General features: G+C 32.3%; 1 long non-coding RNA gene across 1 annotated transcript in view; it reads right to left on the minus strand.

The window, feature by feature from the left end:
- Positions 1 to 3,554, minus strand: part of LOC140452149 (uncharacterized) — a 28,451-nt gene extending 24,897 nt beyond the window's left edge. The window contains exon 1 of the long non-coding RNA XR_011952142.1: positions 3,229 to 3,554. This is a non-coding gene — a long non-coding RNA (uncharacterized lncRNA). The remainder of the gene's footprint in view (positions 1 to 3,228) is intronic.
- Between the last annotated feature and the right edge of the window lie 19,079 nt (positions 3,555 to 22,633).

Consider the following 22,633-nt stretch of genomic DNA (forward strand, 5'->3'; position numbering starts at 1 on the left):
GAGTGCATGGGCATCGAGCTTTGTCCAATCCCTTATGTTTTTAAGCCATGAGTATTTCTTTCTTCCGATGCCTCGTTTTCCTTCTATCTTCCCTTTCATAATAAGCTTTAAGAACTGGTACTTGGAATTTCGAGATATGACCCAGATAAGCAGTTTTTCTTCTTTTTATTATTGGCAGCAATTCTCGTTCCCTGCCCATTCGATTTAATACTTCAACATTTGTTGTGTGATCTGCCCAGGGAATTTTAAGTAGTCTTCTAAATACCCATATTTCAAAGGCCACCAATTGGTTCATCACATTGGCCTTTATGGTCCAGGTTTCTACACCATATAGAAGTATTTAGTAAACGTAACATTTTACAAAGCGATATCGAAGCGTTAAGTTAAGGCTGCTGTTGCTTAGCAAGGTTCTCATATTAGTAAATGCTGTTCTGGCTTGCACAATCCTGCTACGTATCTCTATGTCTGTATCTAGATCTTCAGTTATCCAACTACTATTGTTTACTCTTATATTTAATTGCATATTTCGTGTTCTGCTAACCACCATCAAATCAGATTAAGTAAGAATAATCAGACCTGTGAATTTCAACGACGAATAACACTTGCTTGGGCGGCGTATGGTTCACTAAGAGACATCTTTAAGAGCAACATCCCGATAGCTATGAAACGGAAGACATTTTACCAATGCGTTCTTCCTATTATGATATACGGAGCAGAAACTCTCACTCTCACAAAAACAAAAGCACTAAAAATGCGAGTGACACAAAGGTGCATGGAAAGATCGATTCTCGGCTTGACAAAAAAAGACAAAATGAGGAACCAAGACCTAAGGAAAAGAACAGGTATCACTGATGTCGTCGAACATAGTCAAGCTGAAATGGAATTGGGCAGGTCACATAGCGAGACTAAAAGACTCAACATGGACCAGAAAACTAATCGACTGGCGCTCAAGAGAAGACAAACGTAGCAGAGGACGACCACCAACACGCTGGATGCACGACATTAAACGAATATGGTAACAAGATGCACAGAACCGTAAAGAGTGACGAAAAATGGAAGACACCTATGTCCAACAGTGGACAGAAGAGGTTGCATGATGATGATGATGATTTGAATATCAGTTACAAACTAGCATCGACGTTAGAGGTAGAAATTTTGAACATAAACTTTAGACTTATTTCCTTAATATCACATTTATTGATAGGTACACTCATTGCATATTTTTATGGTTTATATTTTGTATTAGTTATTTATTGAATAAAATGATTTTGTTATATTGCTACACAAGACTAAGTTATTTATATCGACAAAAACTGAAGGTATTCCTGAAATTTGAAGAAAACTAAAAATATAGCAATAAAACACTGAAAACTTTGATTTGAAAACTTCAGTGTTTTATTGTTATATAAAATGAAATTCCATCAAGTAAATTACTTATAATGTATCACAATATAATGATTTATAATTAAGAAGTGTTTTCGGAGAACAGTGGACTTCAATAGTGAATAGTTTCTAAGAACAATTTGTACAGTAAAAACATTTCGGGGTTATTTAGAAAGTATTAAATATTGTTTAAAATCTTACAAATAATTATACAGGGTTTTGTATCAGTTAAGAATGTCAACGACATCACAATGAGGATCGGGCAAGATGAAATAGAACAAGTTCAGGATTATATATATATCTGGGTCAAACTATAAAACTTAACAAAGAAAACCAAACAGCAGAGATAAAAAGACGAGTTAGACTGGCATGGGCGGCATTTGGCAAACTAAGCTACATTCTTAAAAACAAAAGATATCATAAAATCAAATCAAAAGACAAAATCATAAAAACCCAAAGAGCAATGGAAAGACAAATGGTGAGCATAAGACTAATGGATAAAAAAAGAAACGAGTGGATAAGAGAGAAAACAAAAGTGAGGGATGTTAGACAAGAAGTTGCAAAATTGAAATGGAGATTTGCCGGACACAATATAAGACAAAAAGGAGACCGATGGAACAAAATTCTTATAAGTTGGAGAGGCCCCAAATGAGATGGGCAGATGATATCAAGAATCACAAGGGCTCTAGGTGGATGACTGTAGTGACAGATAGAGAAGAATGGAAAAGGATTGGGGAGGCCTATGTCCAAAGATGGACCGAAGAAGGCTAATTAGATAGATAGAGAAGAATGTCAAATTAATGTTTGATAAACAATGGTTTGTATATTTTTTGTTAAGAAATTCAATCTAATTGAAAACTTTGATTTGAAAACTTCAGTGTTTTATTGTTATATAAAATGAAATTCCATCAAGTAAATTACTTATAATGTATCACAATATAATGATTTATAATTAAGAAGTGTTTTCGGAGAACAGTGGACTTCAATAGTGAATAGTTTCTAAGAACAATTTGTACAGTAAAAACATTTCGGGGTTATTTAGAAAGTATTAAATATTGTTTAAAATCTTACAAATAATTATACAGGGTTTTGTATCAGTTAAGAATGTCAACGACATCACAATGAGGATCGGGCAAGATGAAATAGAACAAGTTCAGGATAAACTGAACTGTTGATAAACAATGGTTTGTATATTTTTTGTTAAGAAATTCAATCTAATTTAATTTAATTCAATTAAATTTAACTTAATTTAAACTTAGACAGATCTAAAACAGAGCATAATAATATATACAGAAGTATAAAGGAGTAGGAGCTGTATTGAAACAAAATGATGAAAATGAATATAGTAAGCCAGTGGCATATTTTTCAAAAAAATTTACAGAAAGCTAAAAAAAGGCAATATAGAATGTTTAGCTATGAAAGAATCTGTAAACTATTATTGGCAACACTTGATTCGTGGCAAAGAGTTCTTAGAACACAAACCTTTAGAAAATTTAAACATAAAAGCTAGAACTAATGAAGAATTCGGAGACTTGACATTCTACTTATCTCAGTATAATTTTAAAGTAAAGGAGAATCCAGGAGAATATGACCAAGAAGTAGACCGTTTAAGCAGAAATCCAGCTCTAGAATCTCACAAAAATATAAATAAAATATTATAAGTAGTAAACTTAATCAATCTGGAAGATATAACAATGATCAACGCTCAAATATTGTTCTATAAAATACTACGAATAAATAAAGGTTCAAGAATAACATATATTATAAAAAGTCAAAGAGAAAAGACAAAATTATTTTTCAGACGATTTAAGTAAAGCCTTAATAAAAAATATACACTATACTTACTGTCATTTACGAAAAACACAGTTGTTAAATAAAAGAACACCATTTTACACAGCCAACATGACTACTAACGTTAAGAAAATGTGTGATAATTGTAATATCTGCATAAAAAACAAATCAAGAAGGAAATCTAAATATGATTTAATGTCGCAGATAGGACCAGAGAAATATCCATTTGAAATTGTTTCCATTGATATCATTGGAGGTTTTGGAGATTCATTTCTCAAGATTCTCTTATATTTTGGCAACGAAAACACAAAATTGTAACGACTTCATAAAAACAATTAAGAAGGTGATACAAGATCACGAAATTAAAACTGTGTTGACTAATCAATATCTTGGCATAAATTCCAAAAAGATTTTCTGCGGAACAATCAAATTAAAATTAATTATTTAATTAAATTAAAATGATATTCAATCAGCATTTTCAAATGGTATCAATGAAAAACTAAACCAAACATTGGTTAATCAAATAAGATGCAAAATAAATGAAAGTGATAAGAAAACAGCAAGGTCAACAATTGCCCAAGAACGTGTAAAAAAATATAATGAGACAGAACATACAATTACAAAATTTGTACCAAAATATGTATAAGAAGGAGAAAATGTAAGCATTCTGCGTAATGAACTGAAATCTAAATGTAAACAGGCAGATCTCGAAAGAGACCGAGAAATTGCTTTGGAAAATACAAAAAAAATCACACAATTATAATAAAAAGTGGTTCGATCTACCAAGCAAGGAAATGAAATTAAATGTTGAAGATTTAATATATGTGGAGAACGGAAACCGTTTAAACAGAAAGAAGTTAGATCCAGTAAGGATTGGATCATACAAAATATTAAATAAGATGTCCAATTCAATCTACGAAGTTGACAATGGGCATAGGAAAACGGAATCCAATCTTTTTCATAATACTAAACTTATTCCAGAGTTAAAACACTAAACAGTTGGGCTAAATATTGTTTATAATCATTCTTCTCCAAATAGGGTGGGGGGCGGTTGTAGATGTAAAGAAAAAATAGAACACTGTCTTCGTTTTTCTTTAATTCATGTAATTTTGGTTTTAATAGTTTGTTACGCCACTGTCAAAATATTTAAACTCTATTTCGCTTTAACAGTGACTTTTGTCTTGTCATTATTAATTTTTATTACTTTGAAACACTGTTAAATACTATTAAACAAACATTATTATTATATATATATATATATATATATATATATATATATATATATATATATATATATATACAAACAACACAGTTTATTAGGGTTGCAGTAAGAAAATTGGCTGGGATGTTAATGAAACACTCTTATGACTTTTTGTCTAGCTTTCGGAATGGTTTTATTCCTTTTTCAAGACACTGTAATAAGAAAAAAAATGTAAATATTTATAAAATATCACAAATCTTCAGTGCAACTTACTAGTCGTTGAGATTATTTGTAAAAGCATAGACACTCAACATTAATAACACACACATAAAATATAAAATAGTGGACAAAATACATTTTAAAATTCTTTTTTGTTTGTCATCTTTTGCTGGTGTGTTTTAACTCTGGCACATAGAGAACAAAAAGAAAAAAATCCTATTATTAAAAAGTAATTAGGTGTACTTAATATTATATTTCTTTTTAAGAACTACTAGAGGCCCATCTTAGGTGATTTTAATTTTTAAACCTGTCTTAAGGGTATGCAACATGTTATGCATAGAAGTGTAATTAGTGTGGGTACAGGTAGATATTAATTTTATTTTTGGATGTTTTTCCAGTAAGTAACAATAAATGTTGCTCAGTTTATCTATGTCTGACTTTTTATTGATGTAAGAAGTACTAGATTTTATGGAACACATTGCCAAGAAAACACGTTTTGAATGGTTCTTTTCCTTTGCCAAAATACAGGAATCCTCGAAATTAAATTCATGTTTCAACGTTAATGCATGTTCTGTCAATGCACATGCATTTATTTTTTTGGTTTTTATATCGCTACGATGTGAGATCACCCTACTGTGAAATTTATTATTTATTAATTTATTATTTTCTGACTGCAACCCTAATAAACTGTGTTGTTTGTATATATATATATATATATATATATATATATATATATATATATATATATATATATATATATATATATAATTCTTCTCAGCATATTCTACCGACTATGGTGTAGCCTCCCTTATCCTATTGTCAGTTTTTCTCGCTAAATGTCCCGTCCACTGCCATTTTAAAGATTTAATTCTATGTATTACATCAATAACCTTGGTTTTCTGTCTGATCCATTCTATTCTTTTTTGATCTCTCTTGCTAGTTATATCTAGCATGTATCGCTCCATTGACCTTTGAGTTTCGATATTATCTCTTTCTTTAGTGTCCAAGTTTCGCAGTCGTAAGTCATGATTGGTAGTATACACTGATCGAATGCTTTTTTCTTCAAGTGGATTGGCATATTCGATTTGAATATAACTGCATTTCTACCAAAAGATGTTCAAGCTAGTTTCATTCTTCTGTTGATTTCTGGAAGTAAGGAGCCAGATTTATGTATTAATTGTCCCAAGTATACATACTCGTCTACTGTCTCAAGTGCAGTGTATTTATTTTACATCTTGGACATCCACTAGCTCGTTGTACATGGTTTTTGTTTTTGTCAAGTTCATTTTTAGGCCAACTTCATTGCTAGCTGCATTTAGGTCGATTATAAGTTCTTGTAGTTCTGATCTTAGATCTTAAATCTTAGATGACTGAGGTATTCTCCATCAATGGATATTCATTTGTTCTGCCAGTTTATTTTGCTGAATATATTTTCTAGAGTTGCAGTCAAGAGCTTTGGTGATATTGCGTCTCTTTGTCGGACGCCTCTGGTAGTGGGAAATTCTGGAGTGTTTCATCAATTTTAACCTTAATTTTTGCTTGTCTGTATATATTTGCTAACGTTTCTATGTACGGTTTGTCAATACCTTGGTTGGTCTAAGCTTCTATTACTGCCTTGGGATATATAGAATCGAAAGCCTTCTCGAAATCTATGAAGATTAATGCTAGGGGTATTTCTCATTAGTTCTGGAAGTGTATGAATATGATTTATGGTACTGAATCCACTTCTGAAGCTAGCTTGTTCTCTCGACTGTGCAGCATCTAATGCGTTTATTAATCTGTTATTGATAATCTTTGTGAATATCTTGCATACGAATGGTAGTAGACTTATAGGTCTGTAGATTTTGATATCCTCTTTGCTACCTTTCTTATGAATGAGAATTCGAATTATGTTTGCTGTATTCCAGTGGTCTAGTAAGCATCTCGATCTTAGGCAGTTCGTAAATATGCCTGCTAAAATTTTCCAGGTTTTATTGCCAGCGTATTTAAGCAGTTGCACTATTATACCATCTACTCCAGCTGCTTTACCGCTTTTCATTTTTGCAATTGTCGATTCTACTTCTTCCGGAAGAACTTCTGGTATATATGCTTGGTTACTGATTACTTCTTCAAGTGTGTCAGGGGCTTTGTATAGTTCGCTGTAGCATTTAGTTACGAGTTGTATTATTTCATTTCTGTCTGCAATTCTGGGGTTTTCGTTTGTTAGAGCAACGATTTGCCTCTTCCCAATGATTAATGCTTTTCTTGTTTTCTTATAGTTTTTCCTGTTTTCGATTGCATTTTCTACCAGTCTTTCATTGTATTTTCTTATGTCTTCCTAATACTTTTCCTTATTGTCTTACAAAGTTCTGTGTATTGTATTCTCTGTATGTTGCTGCTTACTTTCATTTTCCTTCTTTGTTTTAGCATTATTTTAGTTTTATCAGACAGTTTACTATGTTGATTTTGTTGTTGGCCTCCGATTTCTTTGGCACTATCAAGGATAATTTCCATTAATTGAGAGCTGTCGATTTGGTCATGTACTCTTTAATCAATTGCCCTTTGGTAGTGATCTGAGTTTTTTTTTAGATTGTTAATATTCATACCAGTTATTTCTACTATTCTTGCATGTTAATGTGCCTCGGTAGTAGAGTGTGTTTCCTGACGCTAATTTCAATAGCTCTCTGTTTCTTTTTCCAGTTCTACAAGTCTGGATTGATTTGATAGCGAGCGGCGATTATATGTCGCTATGTATAACGTTGTTATTTTATTTGGGTAGCGGTTTAGACCCAGCAGATTCTTAGCACCCTGCCCTCCAGGCTTGATTCCGAAAGCTACCCATTTTGGGGCCATTTGGGCCTACGGATAATGAGGGCCATGATTTGAATGTCTCATTCATGTTAGGGGTTGTGAGGCGTACCTTACCACGCTGCCTCAATGCGGCTTGGTAAGGGTTCGCTGGTGTGTTCCGATTATAAGGAGTCGAAACTAGCCTTTTACCCTCCTGCTTCTGCTATATAACGTACTCCCAAAATACATACATATATATATATATATAGATATATATATATATATATATATATATATATATATATATATATATATATATATATATATATATATATATATATATATATATATATCATCATCATCATGTGCAGCTTTATCAACCGTTTCCAATTACGGTGCAGCCTCCCTTATTTCAATGTTATTTTATGTTCTTATTATTATTCGACGATGTCTTAGTTATACGTTGTTCTAATAATTTGCGCTCATTTGCGCCCATATTTTTCTATCTTGTGCTATTCGAGACCACGTTGTTCCTGTTAATTTTCTAATATCATAATCCCATCTGAGATTTGGGCGCCCCTTTGGTCTCTTAGCGTTCCTGGGGTACCACATAGTTGTTCTAGTGGTCCATCTGTTATCTGTTCTTCTTGCCATATGTCCTGCCCATTGCCATTTCAGGGATTTTATTCTTTGGATTACATCAGTCACCTGGGTTTGCCTCCGTATCCATTCAATTCTTTTACGATCCCTCTTTGTTATCCCTGTTTGTTAAAAAAAAAAAGAAGTACTTGTGACTCGTTTGGAACAAATATATAACTGTTTTGGATGGGTTGGAGTCAATAATAGGGCTATTGGTTAACTATTTTTTTATTCTCGAGCTTTCAATTGTGTTTACAATTATTATCAAGAGCAAATAAAAATTAGTTTGGTAAGTAAAAATCACTGCTTACATGTTCAAAATATTTAATACAAAAATGCTTTTATCTAACAAATGTTTCTCTGAAAAATTTTTTATAATTTTGAAAACATTTTTTTTTTTTTAATATAAGAATAATTGAATTTATAAATGTAATACAAAAATGCTTTTATCTAACAAATGTTTCTCTGAAAAATTTTTATAATTTTGAAAACATTTTTTTTTTTTTAATATAAGAATAATTGAATTTATAAATAAGTTCAAATAGCAACCAATTACAAATAGCCTCAATGTCATAAATGCCAACATAAAATTTTTATTTTTGACAATTATATTGCCAAAAGTAAAACTTCGTTTAAACATTCTTTTTTGTTTAGTAACAAAAAGAAGAAGATTTATTCACCCTTGACAGATGTCTGAAAGAATGTGACAGATATATGGAGAATTAAATATGACATTTTACAAGTTTTATATATAAATCATAAAGAAAGAATATAATTATAAATTTTGCTTAAATTTTGAATTTCAGATCTCTTGTTTAAACTCTTATCATTTTTGCTAATACAAACCATTTCCAAAAAAGTCCTTTTAAATTTATTACTTTCACTACATAAAATTTTAATGTTATCAAAATCCATAATATGGTCTTTATCGATTACATGTTCTGCCAAAGCACAAGATGGTTTTTTAATTCTGCAATCACTTTTGTGAGAAATAATGCGATTTGAAAGATTTCTTCCGGTCTCACCAACATATTCAGCCTCACACTGAGTACAACTAATGCTGTATACTAAATTCGTTTTTTCAAATTTGTCTATAGGATATTTAGTTTTAGAATATAAAGATGAAATAGTTTTGATGTTCTTTGTTGCTATTTTTATATTGTCAATAACCTTTAGTGTTTGTATTAATTTAGGTGTTAATGATGGTATAAAAGGTAGTGAATGATAATAGATGTTCTGATTGTTAGATACAATGTTTTGAGATTGAGCAAAAAATGGTGTTAAATTATTTATATTACCAATATTAGAAAAAAGCATCCTATGTAGCATATCTGGAGGATAAGAGTTTTCAATTAGAATATTTTTTAATAACTGAAGATCTTCCTGTAGATAATCTGGATGAGAAAGTTTTAAAACACGTTCTTTTAATCCTGTTATAAGGTTCATTTTCATCTTATTTGGATGGTGAGAGTAATAGCTTATAAATCTATTACTACATATGGGTTTTCTGAACCATCTGGTTTTCAACATATTGTCTGTATTTCTTACAATTCTCATGTCAAGGAATGGTAGAGAATTATCTACCTCTTCCTCAACTGTGAATTGTATATGTTGATTATGACTGTTGAAAATGTTGACTGTTTCATGAATTTTGTGTTTAGGAAGTGCCAAAACTAAATCATCTACATATCTCTTAATAAAAGGAATGAAAAAAGTGCAATTACTGATACAATCACTGATAACATCATCCATGACATAGCTACTTAGAATGGGTGAAAGACTAGATCCCATAGGACTACCAAAAATTTGTTTATAAAATACACCATTAAATATAAAAATATTAGAATCAAAAACAAAGTTGATAAGTGTTTTGAAATGTAATAAGTCAATATTAGTGTGTTGTGAAATCTCATTCCAATGTTTTTCAACACTACTTATGATTAAATCTAAAGGTAAATTAGTAAAAAGAGATGTTACATCAAAACTAACTAAAACATAATTTTGTGGTAATTGGAAATTATTAATGAAAGAACTAAAATCAAATGAATCTTTAATGTAAAAATTGTTGTTTAAATTATAAGCATTAGTTAAGATGTCAGTGAGGAGCTGTGCTATTGGTCCATTAGGAGGGCATAAAGATGAAACAATTGGTCTCATAGATAAAGTTTGTTTATGTATTTTTGGCAGAGCATAGAACCGTGGAGCAATAGAATTATAAATTTTGAGCTCTTTTGCTTTTTTATTATCAATAAATTTCTTTATGTTTAATTTAGATACTAGACAATTTGCTTTTTGTTGCAAAGTACAAACAGGACTCCTTCTAAGTGTAGTGTAATACTTAGTATCATTTAAGAGTTCTCCAGTTTTTTGTAGATAATCCTCTTTGTACATTACAACAGTTACGTTACCTTTATCGCTTTTAACAATATAAATTTCAGGATGGTTTTTAAGAAAAAGTTTAGTTTGCATATAGTATTTATTTAAAAAATGATCTTTGACTTCTTTATGCAAAAAGTTTGTAATAACGTTTGTACATTTAGATCTAACAACATCCTTTTGACTATCATTAAGTGGTCTGATTATTGATTCAATATCAGAAAGTAAATTAGGAACTCTAATATCAGATTTGGAAGGACATAAAGAAAATTTAGGTCCTAATGCTAAAAATTTTTTAATTTCAAAAGGAAAATGAATAGATGTTAGATTTTTAAACCATTTTTCTTGAAATTTTATCTTATCAAAAGCTTCTATTTTTAATTTATTGAACTTATTAATTTGTATTTTTTTTGATTTTATGAAATTCTGTGTTGTATTTAATTCTTTGTCTACGATTAAATTCATTAAATGTGTGGAAATTTAAGATATTATAGGCCTTGGTACGTAACTCATGTAATTTTCTTTCAAAAAAGTTTATATCAGCAAAAGCGATTTTAATTTCTAAATTAATAATATTTCTTCCAAACCTGTCACATAATTTCCAAGCATCATGGTGAATATTCCCAGTCCGATGATGTAAAAGGGAATTTACATTAACTAGGCCATTTGTAACATGTCCAGGGAAACATCCATTAGATCTACACTTCAACAAAAAAGTCTTTTGATTGTGTAAAGCAGCAAGTTTGATGGTAATTCTAGTCCAATCCTTCAGAATTCTGACTGTAGATTGCCCATAATCGTTTCGGATGTCATCGAAAAAACCCATATTTTTCTACAAGAATAAGAAAAAAGAAGTACTTGTGACTCGTTTGGAACAAATATATAACTGTTTTGGATGGGTTGGAGTCAATAATAGGGCTATTGGTTAACTATTTTTTTATTCTCGAGCTTTCAATTGTGTTTACAATTATTATCAAGAGCAAATAAAAATTAGTTTGGTAAGTAAAAATCACTGCTTACATGTTCAAAATATTTAATACAAAAATGCTTTTATCTAACAAATGTTTCTCTGAAAAATTTTTTATAATTTTGAAAACATTTTTTTTTTTTTTAATATAAGAATAATTGAATTTATAAATCTTAAATTTATATATATATATATATATATATATATATATATATATATATATACAGGCCATTTATGTTTGCAATAATTGATTTATTTTTTCAAATTTGTAACTCGTTTTTCTTTTGTTCTATTTTTGGTGACTATATTTACTAAAATCTAGCATAAATTCTAGTGCGAACGTAGATCAAGAGTAAGATTATCGTAGATATCTATCAAGATAGAAAACGTATTTTAAAAACTTAGTTTGTAACAGAGTTGCAACAATTCTAAATGTAGGTTGCCATTTCCATGACATACAAATAACTGATATCCTAAATAAATATTGCAACAAAATTCATAAAAACATTTTCAGTTGATCTTAATAAGCTAGTCCTATTAATGTGAATCATTCAAGAGAATTACTTCTAAATAAATTTCACAAAGAGACTCTTTTTATTGGATATTACTTGATGAAGACACTACATTACGAATTACTAATTAAATCTTTTGGTTACATCACCTGAATGTTTGTTTAATATATTTTCTTCCTGCAGTTAGTCATTTATGGGGAAATCGTCCTTGTTATTTTATCATTCACTTTGATATAACAAAAGCTTTTATTCTAAATAATATATAAATAAATATTAAAATTCATATTAAAAATAGAAACACGTCTTTTCAGAAGTGAACAAAGTATATAAAGATTACAACGGAATGATTCATTCATAACATAAGAAAAGGTGTTGTTTGCTTGTAATACGAATTATGCAGCAAAAAGAAGAATTAATTTCTCAACTATTGTTATATTTTTTATTGAAAAAAACCACAAAGAAAATTGACATGGATAAGAATAAATAGCAAATGAAATAGATTGCATGATTATCACAGCATGCAATTTTCTTAAAATTCTTCTATAGTCTTGAAAGAAAAGGTCATAATAAAAGACATCCTATTAGACCTCCCCACGGTCAATTGTACTAATCGCCATGATTATACTGTCTTTCCCAGATTCCTTTGATCTTCCTTATTTTCTACTAGGTTTTGATCAGTTGGTCCATTCCATAATCATTTTCGGGAGTCTTGCATTATGGATACGTCAACTGGATGTGTAGGCTATTAATTAGGTTAAAAAAAAAAGGTTAAAAGGAACTACAACGTTAAAGGGGTTTCATTATTTCATATGGCCAATGGATTCTCCAATATAAAAAAACGCGGAGTGCTACCATTTAAAGGGGTACGTTTTTGAGAAAGGGGTGAATTTGTCTCTATGCACTAGGGTGGATTCGGGTGATAGTTTTCGTAGATATACATCTACAGAAATGTTGTTCAATATAAATTTCCTATCGAAATGTTATACTTTTATAATAATGTGCTCATTCTACCCTAAAATATTGATTTGATACAATAAAAATATAAATAATAAAAAAACACCGTTTTTTGCACATTAATGTACCATACAAAATTATAACCAACAATTTGGAGTTGCACGGACATGGAGGTTAGGAGGTTACTCGAGACATTGCTCTTCATTATGAAGAGCAAATGAAGAGCAATGCCTCTTGCATTGCTATTTTCCAAAATTCACTAATGAATGCTCAAAATCATTCATTTTGCCTCTACAGCTTGGACTAGTGCGCCGGGCCGACAGGAAAACCAGCCAAATCTAAGCCGATTCTGCTACTCTAAAAAACAGTCAACTTTACTCATGTTATTGACTATAAATAGCGGTTTTTTAAAAATAAAAATAATATCCTTATAAAATATATGCCTTTAACTATTGAACGGCGCAAATCTTAATTCTTAATTGTTATAAACACAATAGCTGTGATATTTTAAACAAATTAAGTTTTATAATTACTATGTATTCCACAGTACTATGTCACCGTATAATATCATATGCAGAACGGACAGTAAGAAAATACCAGGGTGGTTTCAGAGGTGGTAAATCGACAATTTATCAGACTGCAACCCTGAAACAAATTTTACACAAAGACTTGGAATATGGCATAGATACTTATCACATATTTATAAAGCAGTCTACGACTCTGTAAATATAAGAGAAATATTCAAAGCATTGGAAGAGCTAGGAATACCAAATCAGTTGGTAAATTTAACAAAACTAACTCTTGAAAAAGTTGAATGTAGAGCACGAATTCAGGGGGAACTGTCTAAACCTTTTAAAACAAATAACGGGCTGCACCATAGAAACCCTCTTTCCTGTATACTGTTCAATCTGGCTGTGGAAAAAGTAATACGTATGTCACAAATCATAACCATTGGTTCAATATATAATAAATCAGTGCAAATCCTTGCTTATGCTGATGATAACAATATTGTTCGGGGAAGAACGAAAAACGCTGTAAGAGAGGCGTAAGTAGCATTAAAAGAATCAGCTACAAAATTTGATTTAATAATAAACAACAACAAAACGAAGTATATGAAAATAAGCACGCAACCACAAATCCTACGACCACTTGTTATAAAAAACGACGTTATCGAAGCAGTGAACGAATTTGTATACCTGGGAGCGCTCCTTAACACTGAAAATAATACTACCGCAGAGATAAACCGCAGAATTTGCACGCCCAACAGATGCTATTTTGGGCTCAATCTCATCCTTAAATCCACAATTATATCGAGAAATACAAAAATAAAACTCAACAAAACAATAATACGCCCAGTCCTAACATATGGTTCAAAGACCTGGACTCTAACAAAAAGTAATGAAAACATGTTAGGATGTTTCGAAAGAAAATTACTAAGGCAAATCTATGGAGTAGTAAATGACAATGGAGTGTGGAGAAGAAGATACAACTTCGAACTTTATAGAATATACCAGGAACCATATATCGTAAAACATATTAGGATAGGACGTCTGAGGTGGATAGGGCATGTAATGCGGATGGAAGAGAATGACCCAGCTAGAAAAAAGCTCCTTGATAGACCCATTAGTCAGAGAAGAAGAGGAAGGCCCATAACACAGTTTCCTTGGTAACATCGATAAAGACATGAGAAATATGGGAATACATGCTTGGCGGGTGAATAGGGACGACTGGAGGGAAATTCTGGAGGAGGCTAGGACCCACGTAGGGTTGTTAAGCCAGAATTATGATGATAAGTTTTATAAACAATTAAACGTAAATTGAAAATGAATTGACCGATCGGATCTTAGGAAGGATTTGTAATTAAAAGACCTACACTATAATGGTTTTTGCATTAAAAAAGAGAATTTTTACAAAAGTTGTTTCAAAAATTAAAAATGATCAAAAATTTACATTTTTGACATTCAATCGTTAATTTTGCATATACTATTATGTCAAATTAATATAGCATGGCTCAAATTAAACTTTTTTTTGTACTTTCATTCAATATTCTGCTCATTTTACCCTAAGATATTGAGTTGATACAATAAAAATAAAAATAATTAAAAAACACCGTTTTTTGCACCTTAAAAGTGCCACAAAAAAATTATAACCAACAGTTTGGAGTTGCAAACACTTGGAGGTTACTCCAGGCATTGCTCTTTATAACGCTTTGCTGTTTTTAAAAATTCACTAATTAATGCCCGTTTCTTTTCTGCAGCTTGGACTATTGAGTGACTGTACTATATATCACGAAAATTTTTACAAAGTTTAGAATTTTCTGGGTTTCCTCTATATGTCCCAAACCAAGACACACCGCAATGATTAACTTTAAGTCCTAAAAGTTCACTTGTACAAAAGAAAAGTAACAAGGCGCATATTGGGTCTTCGAATTATGTCAGATATGCAGTTCCGGTGCTAGGGAATAAGGTGCCGCCTGTAAAACTACCATAGGCGCCTTTTGTTCTTTATATATAAATATAATAATTATATTTATTTATTCTTTTGGCAATCGTTTTATATTAATTGAATGCAAGACATAAGAGATAAAGTTCTTTTAACTGTACAGTAAACTGAAAAATTGTTCTGTATTACTAAACAAATAGAATACTAAATTGACAAAGCTCCTGATCAACTAAATTTTATGTAAAATGTTTATTTTACTACAAATCATTCATTTACGCTCCTAACTACACAAAACCTTTAAGCAACTCCAAAGAAATTTGAAAAAAATAAACAAAGCATTTCGAAAAAGTGCAAAGTTGTTTGTGTTTTGAAACATAATACATTTACCAATAAATTCTGTTATAATACTACAGGCTAGGAATCCTATGCGTTGTATATTTTTGGATAGTTTACGTGTGCTATTGCAAAAATAACAAACACAGATTTGCGTATTATAATTGGAATTGCAACCTTATTTAAAACATTAATTTTTCTATTTTACTATTTTGTATAACACTAGCAGGATATATCAGTATATTCCTATCTCTCTAATTAGACTATCCGGGTCAAAGTTGTCAACTCACTATCCACTCCGTTCACTGCACAAGCTGGAGTCCCCAGGGGCTCAATTTTAGGACCGATATTATACACTGTCTACAACAGTGGCATCCTCCACTCTTAAAATAGATTGTCCCTATTGCTTTTTGCTGACGATACTGCACTCCTCATGGCAGGCTCATATAACGAAACGCAAGGACGCGCTTCTGTATTTCTGTATTCTAAAGAGCCCAAAAGCTATTAAACAGAAATGTTAAGTGGTGCAACATATAGAGAGTAACACTTAAGGCCTCAACCCAAATGATTTTATTCAGATCCCCCTACAGCCGCAGTGCTGGAATGAACTAGATAACCCTCCTAGGAGAAAATCTTGAATTCAGAAACTCGGTGTCCTATTTGGGAATTCATTTTAACAGGACTCTCAACTGGGGCATCGACATTAAAAATACCCTAAACAAGCTAAGACAAAAAAACACAACTCCTTTAAGGGCTGTCTGGCAAACTCAGTAACACATCAAACAAAACTCTTTGCACACTTATATGACCTACATAAGTCCTATCATCGAATACAAGGCGTGTGTCTACGCGTCATTTAACACTCGTCAAACCAACGCTGTCATATCCACTGAAAGAAAATTCCTCAAAAAATGCATGAGGAAAAGTGCACTAATCTATCAACACGCAAATATTCCATCTATCAAGGACAGAATCCGAACTCTCAGCAAGAGATATGTTCTCCGCACTACAGCTAGCTCCAACAACAGCAAAGCAAACCCCAAAAACTCCTTGCCATCGCCAAAGGCAAATACTCACCAGGCTTTCCCAAAAGAAAGTTCCATTCCCTCCAGCCAAACTTCTACACAACACTGGAAACGTACTTCCTGATGAGTTTTTCGACGTCCTAGAAGCAATCCCCCTAAAATATCGCAGAATATAACTGCATGCCAAAAACGCTAAATCAAGAACCGTTCCTAGTATGGCTGGTAGCACCTGAAGTACCTCTCCTTATGGCTTGGTTGGATAACCCAAAAGTCTCCTAGTGCGCTCCATTCTGATACACAATACCGCGACCTTCTGAGCCCCAGCTATATAGCACTCCCCACCCAAAAACCAAACTCCCATATAGCAACTGACTCTACTGACACCCCCAAGGTCCACAAAAAAAGACCAGATCTTCTTTGAAGAACCCCACAAATGGGCGCTCGCCTGCAGTGCATCCTTTGCATGCCCGTTATCGTCGGCCCTGCAGTTATGATATTTGTCATTCTCTAGAACATCAATATATTCATGAATACACGTGCAAACTACAGGACGTGTAATTTTGTACAAAAAAGTCCACTTTGTTTACGTACATTTAAAAATGGTTGTAACAAATTGCACGCAAAATAAATGTTTTTTGGAATTACAAACCTTGTTTTAACTTGGACCTATAACTTTTATACCACGACTTCCTGGGTTCTACATTTACATATCTGATTTAAATTACACATGATAATTATTATAGATGCAATATTCTACGCAAAAAAAATCATAGAGAAAAATAACTCGGCGCTAAAAGGGTTTAAGAATATTCGGCTTCATTAACCGACTTATCAGGAAACTAGGTCGTTAAAACGCGCACTTATTATTTTTTCCTGTATGACATCATCTTGAGAACATTTTTTTATTATGCCGTGCGAAAAGCTACGTATTTTAATCTCATATATTCACGTATACGTTAAAATTATTAACCTGTTTGTCTTATCAGAAAAATTGACGTAAAGCGGCTAACTACTGCTTCACTAAGCAGTTTCAATAAACGTCATCTTATATTCTTTGATAATTTGTGAAAAATTTTTTTATCTCCGACGTCATTTTTTATAGATTTTGGTGCATTTACACATATTAACTAATACAATAATTAGCAGATATGTTTTATAAGAATATGTTTTTAATATTTACATGATAAGTTTTACTCTCTTATTTTTTTTGTAAAACTAAAACAATTTGTAATGGAAAAAGGTTAATAAAAATGTGTAAATATTAACGAAAAAATAAAGTTTCTAATCATTTAATAGCTAATTCTAAGGGAGTGGATAAAAAAAGGTACGGAAAAGAGAAAACTCATCATCTATAGAAGTTAGGACTATATAGTTCGCTCTATATTTAAAGAAACTTTTAACACCAAATATAGTCACACAAAGAATGAAAATATTGATATACAGAAATCTTCGTCAGAAACGTGGACGATGACAAAAAGCGATGAAGAATGTTTAGGCTATTTTAAACGTAAAATCCTCAGACATATTTATAAAGGCGTGCAAGAAAACGGATTATAGAGTAGGCGCAATAATTTTGAGCTTTACCGCCTTTATAATCAATCTAGTATTGGTAGGTCCATCAAAATAAAGAGGCTGCAGTAGCAAGGCCGCTTAGAGAGAATGAACGAGATGGAGCTGTCGAAGCACATTCATATCCAAAGACCGGATGGAGTGAGAAGAAGAGGCTAGCCCAGAGCACGACTTACGAGTGATAAGAGTAAGAAATTGGAAAACTAAGGTGAATGATAGAAAAGAAAGGAAGCTGATCCTACAAAGACCAAGACCCACTATGGATTGTAAAGCCAATGTTGATTAAACTGTTTCACTAAAATTGTTAAAATAAAGTCTATACTTATTTTACTAAGTGTTCACTTGAATATCGTAGAGTAAGGACGTATTCCGCCGAGTGCGATAGCAAAAAGTGACCACCGATAAGAACAATTAAAATCTAATTATTAAAATTCTAGTTATTAAAATAAACAGTAAAGTGGCAGTGGCGTACCAAATTCTGTTTTCTACAATGAACAATTCACACACACACGGAACACAAACATTTAGTATCTATTGTAGTATCAGCAGAAATTGCAGGTAAGCAGCAGGTCCACTATTAACAAACATTCAGGAACATGTACCCAACTCCCCAACAATATTCTCCACTAGAATACACATCCGAACATGCACCAAACCACATATACTGGCAACCCACAAATACTCCTATATCAAACATTCCACAAAATCAATTCGCTCTTTTGTCTCGCTCCCAAGCACCACCTCCTCGACTCACGTCAAAAAACACCAACTGGGCCGATTTTCAATATTACCTAGAAGAAAACACCAATCTTAATCTGCGGATTAAATCTACACATGATATAGATACAGCAGCTCAATACTTCACCACACTTGTGCAAAAAGCGGCATGGCAATCTACACTACGAACTGAACGCATACCAACACATACCACAAATGTTCCTCTGCACATTCGCCAACTCATTGCTGAAAAACGTCGTGCAAGTTGAACTTGGCAAAGATCTAGAAACAACATAGACCTACATATATTCAATAGACTACGTAGGCAACTTGGAGTAGCCATAAAAGCCGCAAACAACGAAACCTTCGAACATTACATTACAAATCTTACAACAAATGACCAGACGTTATGGAAGTCGACTAAGAAGCTTAAGAAACCATACACAACTGTTCCTCCCATCCGTAAACCAAATGGAGAATGGGCCTGTTCCAACAAAGAAAAAGCGGACGTCTTTGCTGAACATCTTACAAACGTATTTCAAACAGAGCCAGCAGACCCTGATGAAGAAGTCGAAGAAATAATTAGTGCAGCATGTCAAATGTCCCTCCCTATTAAAAGTTTTACTCCTATAGAAGTCAGGCAAGAAATAAACAAACTCAACTCACGAAAGGCCCCAGATTATGATTTAATCTCGGCACAAGTACTAAAACAACTTCCTCGCAAGACCATTATTTTGCTAACAGTTATATTTAACCGCATGCTAAGCTTATCATACTTTCCAAAATTATGGAAATTTGCTGAAGTCATTATGATCCTCAAGCCAGGAAAAGAGCCCAATGAAGTAACATCTTATCGACCCATCAGCCTACTCTCAACCATAAGCAAAGTTTTTGAAAGATTGCTGTTACAAAGGATATACGCAGATCATGAATTCGTAACATTACTTTCAAAACATCAGTTTGGTTTTCGGGAAAATCACTCCACTACCCAAAAAGTTCATCGAATGATAACTGAAATATCAAAAAGTATTGAAGAAAAGAAATACTGCAACGCTGTATTTCTAGACATTTCACAAGCGTTTGACAAAGTCTGGCACAGAGGTCGGCTTTACAAAGTAAAAATAGCACTATCCAGTAACTATTTCCTCCTACTTAAATCCTACATATCAAATAGATATTTCTCTGTAAAATTCAAAGACCAACAATCCAACCTCTGCCCTATCAATTCCGGAGTCCCGCAGGGTAGTGTTCTAGGGCCGCTGCTTTTCTCACTCTACACAACCGATATACCAGAGACTAATAATACTACAATCGCTTCCTTTGCTGACAACGTAGCAATACTAGCTGTAAATGAAGATCCCATACAAGCCTCACAAAACCTGCAACATCATCTGAACATACTCAGTGATTGGTATACGAAATGGAGAACAAAAGTAAATAAAACAAAATCAGCTCAAATAACATTTACCAACCGTCACAACTTATGCCCACCTGTAAGGATGGAACATGTGAGTCTACCAACAGTAACAGACGCTAGATACCTTGGCCTCCATCTTGACCAACGTCTCACTTGGAAGAAACATATCCAGACCAAAAGAAGGCAGCTCGACTTAAAATTCCGGCAAATGTATTGGCTTCTTGGACGTAAATCAAAACTTAACATCCAAAACAAAATTCTTCTATACAAAGCCATACTCAAACCTATCTGGTTCTACGGACTACACCTATGGGGCTGTGCAAAGCCAACGTCGCTGAATATTATCCAAAGATTCCAGTCTAAAGTGCTAAGATCGATAGTACCATGGTACATGTACAAGTAATCAAGCACTTCACTACGACTTAAAGATTCCTCTCATCAGAGAAGAAATCCATCGAGCCACGGAGTCACAAAATTAACTTACCATTCACCATAAAAATGGAGCTAGTAAGGGAACTATTCCACAACGGTCCAGCCACAAGAAGACTAGATAGAACCTGGCCCCAAGACCTACTTCAAAACTAAACCAAAATAGAATAAGGTGAGACATCATTGGAAGTCTCTCCTTCACGCGCAAAACCTGTAACACATTTACTTAATACTCTGTAATGATGTAGATAGTAAATAAACTTATATTTAAAAAAAAAACTTATTTTACTGACCATAAATTCTGAGCTGGACACCCGAAAAAATATGAAATTACTTGTCGTAGAGTAAGTCTATTTCTTACTTCTATTAGAAATATTTATTGGAGCCACACTGTACAATGTTTATTTATTTAATCTTTATATTTGTATCCTAACTGTTCCTTTCTCTCATTCGTGAGCCTTGTAATCTACCGTTAGGTTTTTTATGTAATAAAATGACTACGATTATTTTGCGGAGGAAGTGTCAATACAAATTCAAATTACAACGGCAGATCTAACCTTAATGAACGTTCTTGATTAAATATGCTTATATTTAACATGTTGGGCGACGTATCAGAAAATGATACTTATGGATTGGAGAGTAGCATAGCAGATTTTTTGTTGGGATATTTAAGCTAGAACATTAATTTTACTTGAAGTATATTGAAAATACAATTAAGTGAGCAAAAAATCTAGACAGTTTTAAGTATGTTGTTGAATGGGTATGGTCTTTCACCATTACAAACTTGTTTATTAATTTTTTAATGGAAGAATGTATTCTCAATTTTACGTAGATAATATTACATCGTAAGATCGCTATTTGATTTCAAATATTAAAGGTGAAGACCAGTAAATTATATGGAAAAGTGACACAATTTTACTAAAAAAGTAAAGCAAAGTTATTTTTGTTAGTTTGTTGCTTAATTATTGCAAAAATAACTTCAAAAGTTGATTTTTTGAAAATCATTAATAACTTTTGTAAAAATGCACACAAAACTTTGATTTTGCTTCAGAATAAGAACAATCTCACAAAAATTCAGCTTTAAAAATTTCAAGAAGTTTCTATTTAGAGTTATTGCAAAATTGAAAAGCTTTATCCCAAAAATATTTTAGCTACAACGTTATCATGCGTAACCTATTCTGTTTACATGAATACTGAAGGCATCAGATTGAAGAAAAAGGCATCTATCAAATTAATTTATATAACGCTTAAAAAGTTTATACTAAATATTGTAAAATAGGTTTGCAAAAGTACTACTAAGCTATAAACAATTAAACTAACTTAGATGTAATAACATGTAGTAAATTAATTTGTTTGTATTAGTTATATTTTCATTTTTATACGAATCCAAAAAAAAATTTAATGTCCTACGACCCTTAAAATCCGAGTTAGCCCTTTTTTTCAAAAATTCAAAGGAACTTTGTTTATATACAATCATCATCGTCATTCTGGCTTTACAACCCTACGTGGGTCCTAGTCTCCTCAAGAATTTCTTTCCAGTAGTCCCTATCCATCGCCTTTCTCCGCAAAGCACGTATTCCCATATTTCTAATGTCTTCGTCGATGTTATCAAGGAACCTTGTTCTAGGTCTTCCTCTTCTTCTCTGACCAATAGGTCTATCAAGGAGGGTTTTTCTAGCTGGATCATTTTGTTCCATCCGCATTACATGCACTATCCACCTCAGACGTCCTATCTTAATTCTCCACACTCCATTGTCATTCACTGCTGCATAAATTCGCCTTAGTACTTTTCTTTCGAAATATACTAACAAGTTTTCATTATTTTTTGCTAGTGTCCAGGTCTCTGAACCATATGTTAGGATTGGGCGTATTATTGTTTTGTAGAGTTTT

Source organism: Diabrotica undecimpunctata, chromosome 10 (assembly GCF_040954645.1).
Source record: "Diabrotica undecimpunctata isolate CICGRU chromosome 10, icDiaUnde3, whole genome shotgun sequence".
NCBI classification, from domain to species: Eukaryota; Metazoa; Arthropoda; class Insecta; order Coleoptera; family Chrysomelidae; genus Diabrotica; species Diabrotica undecimpunctata.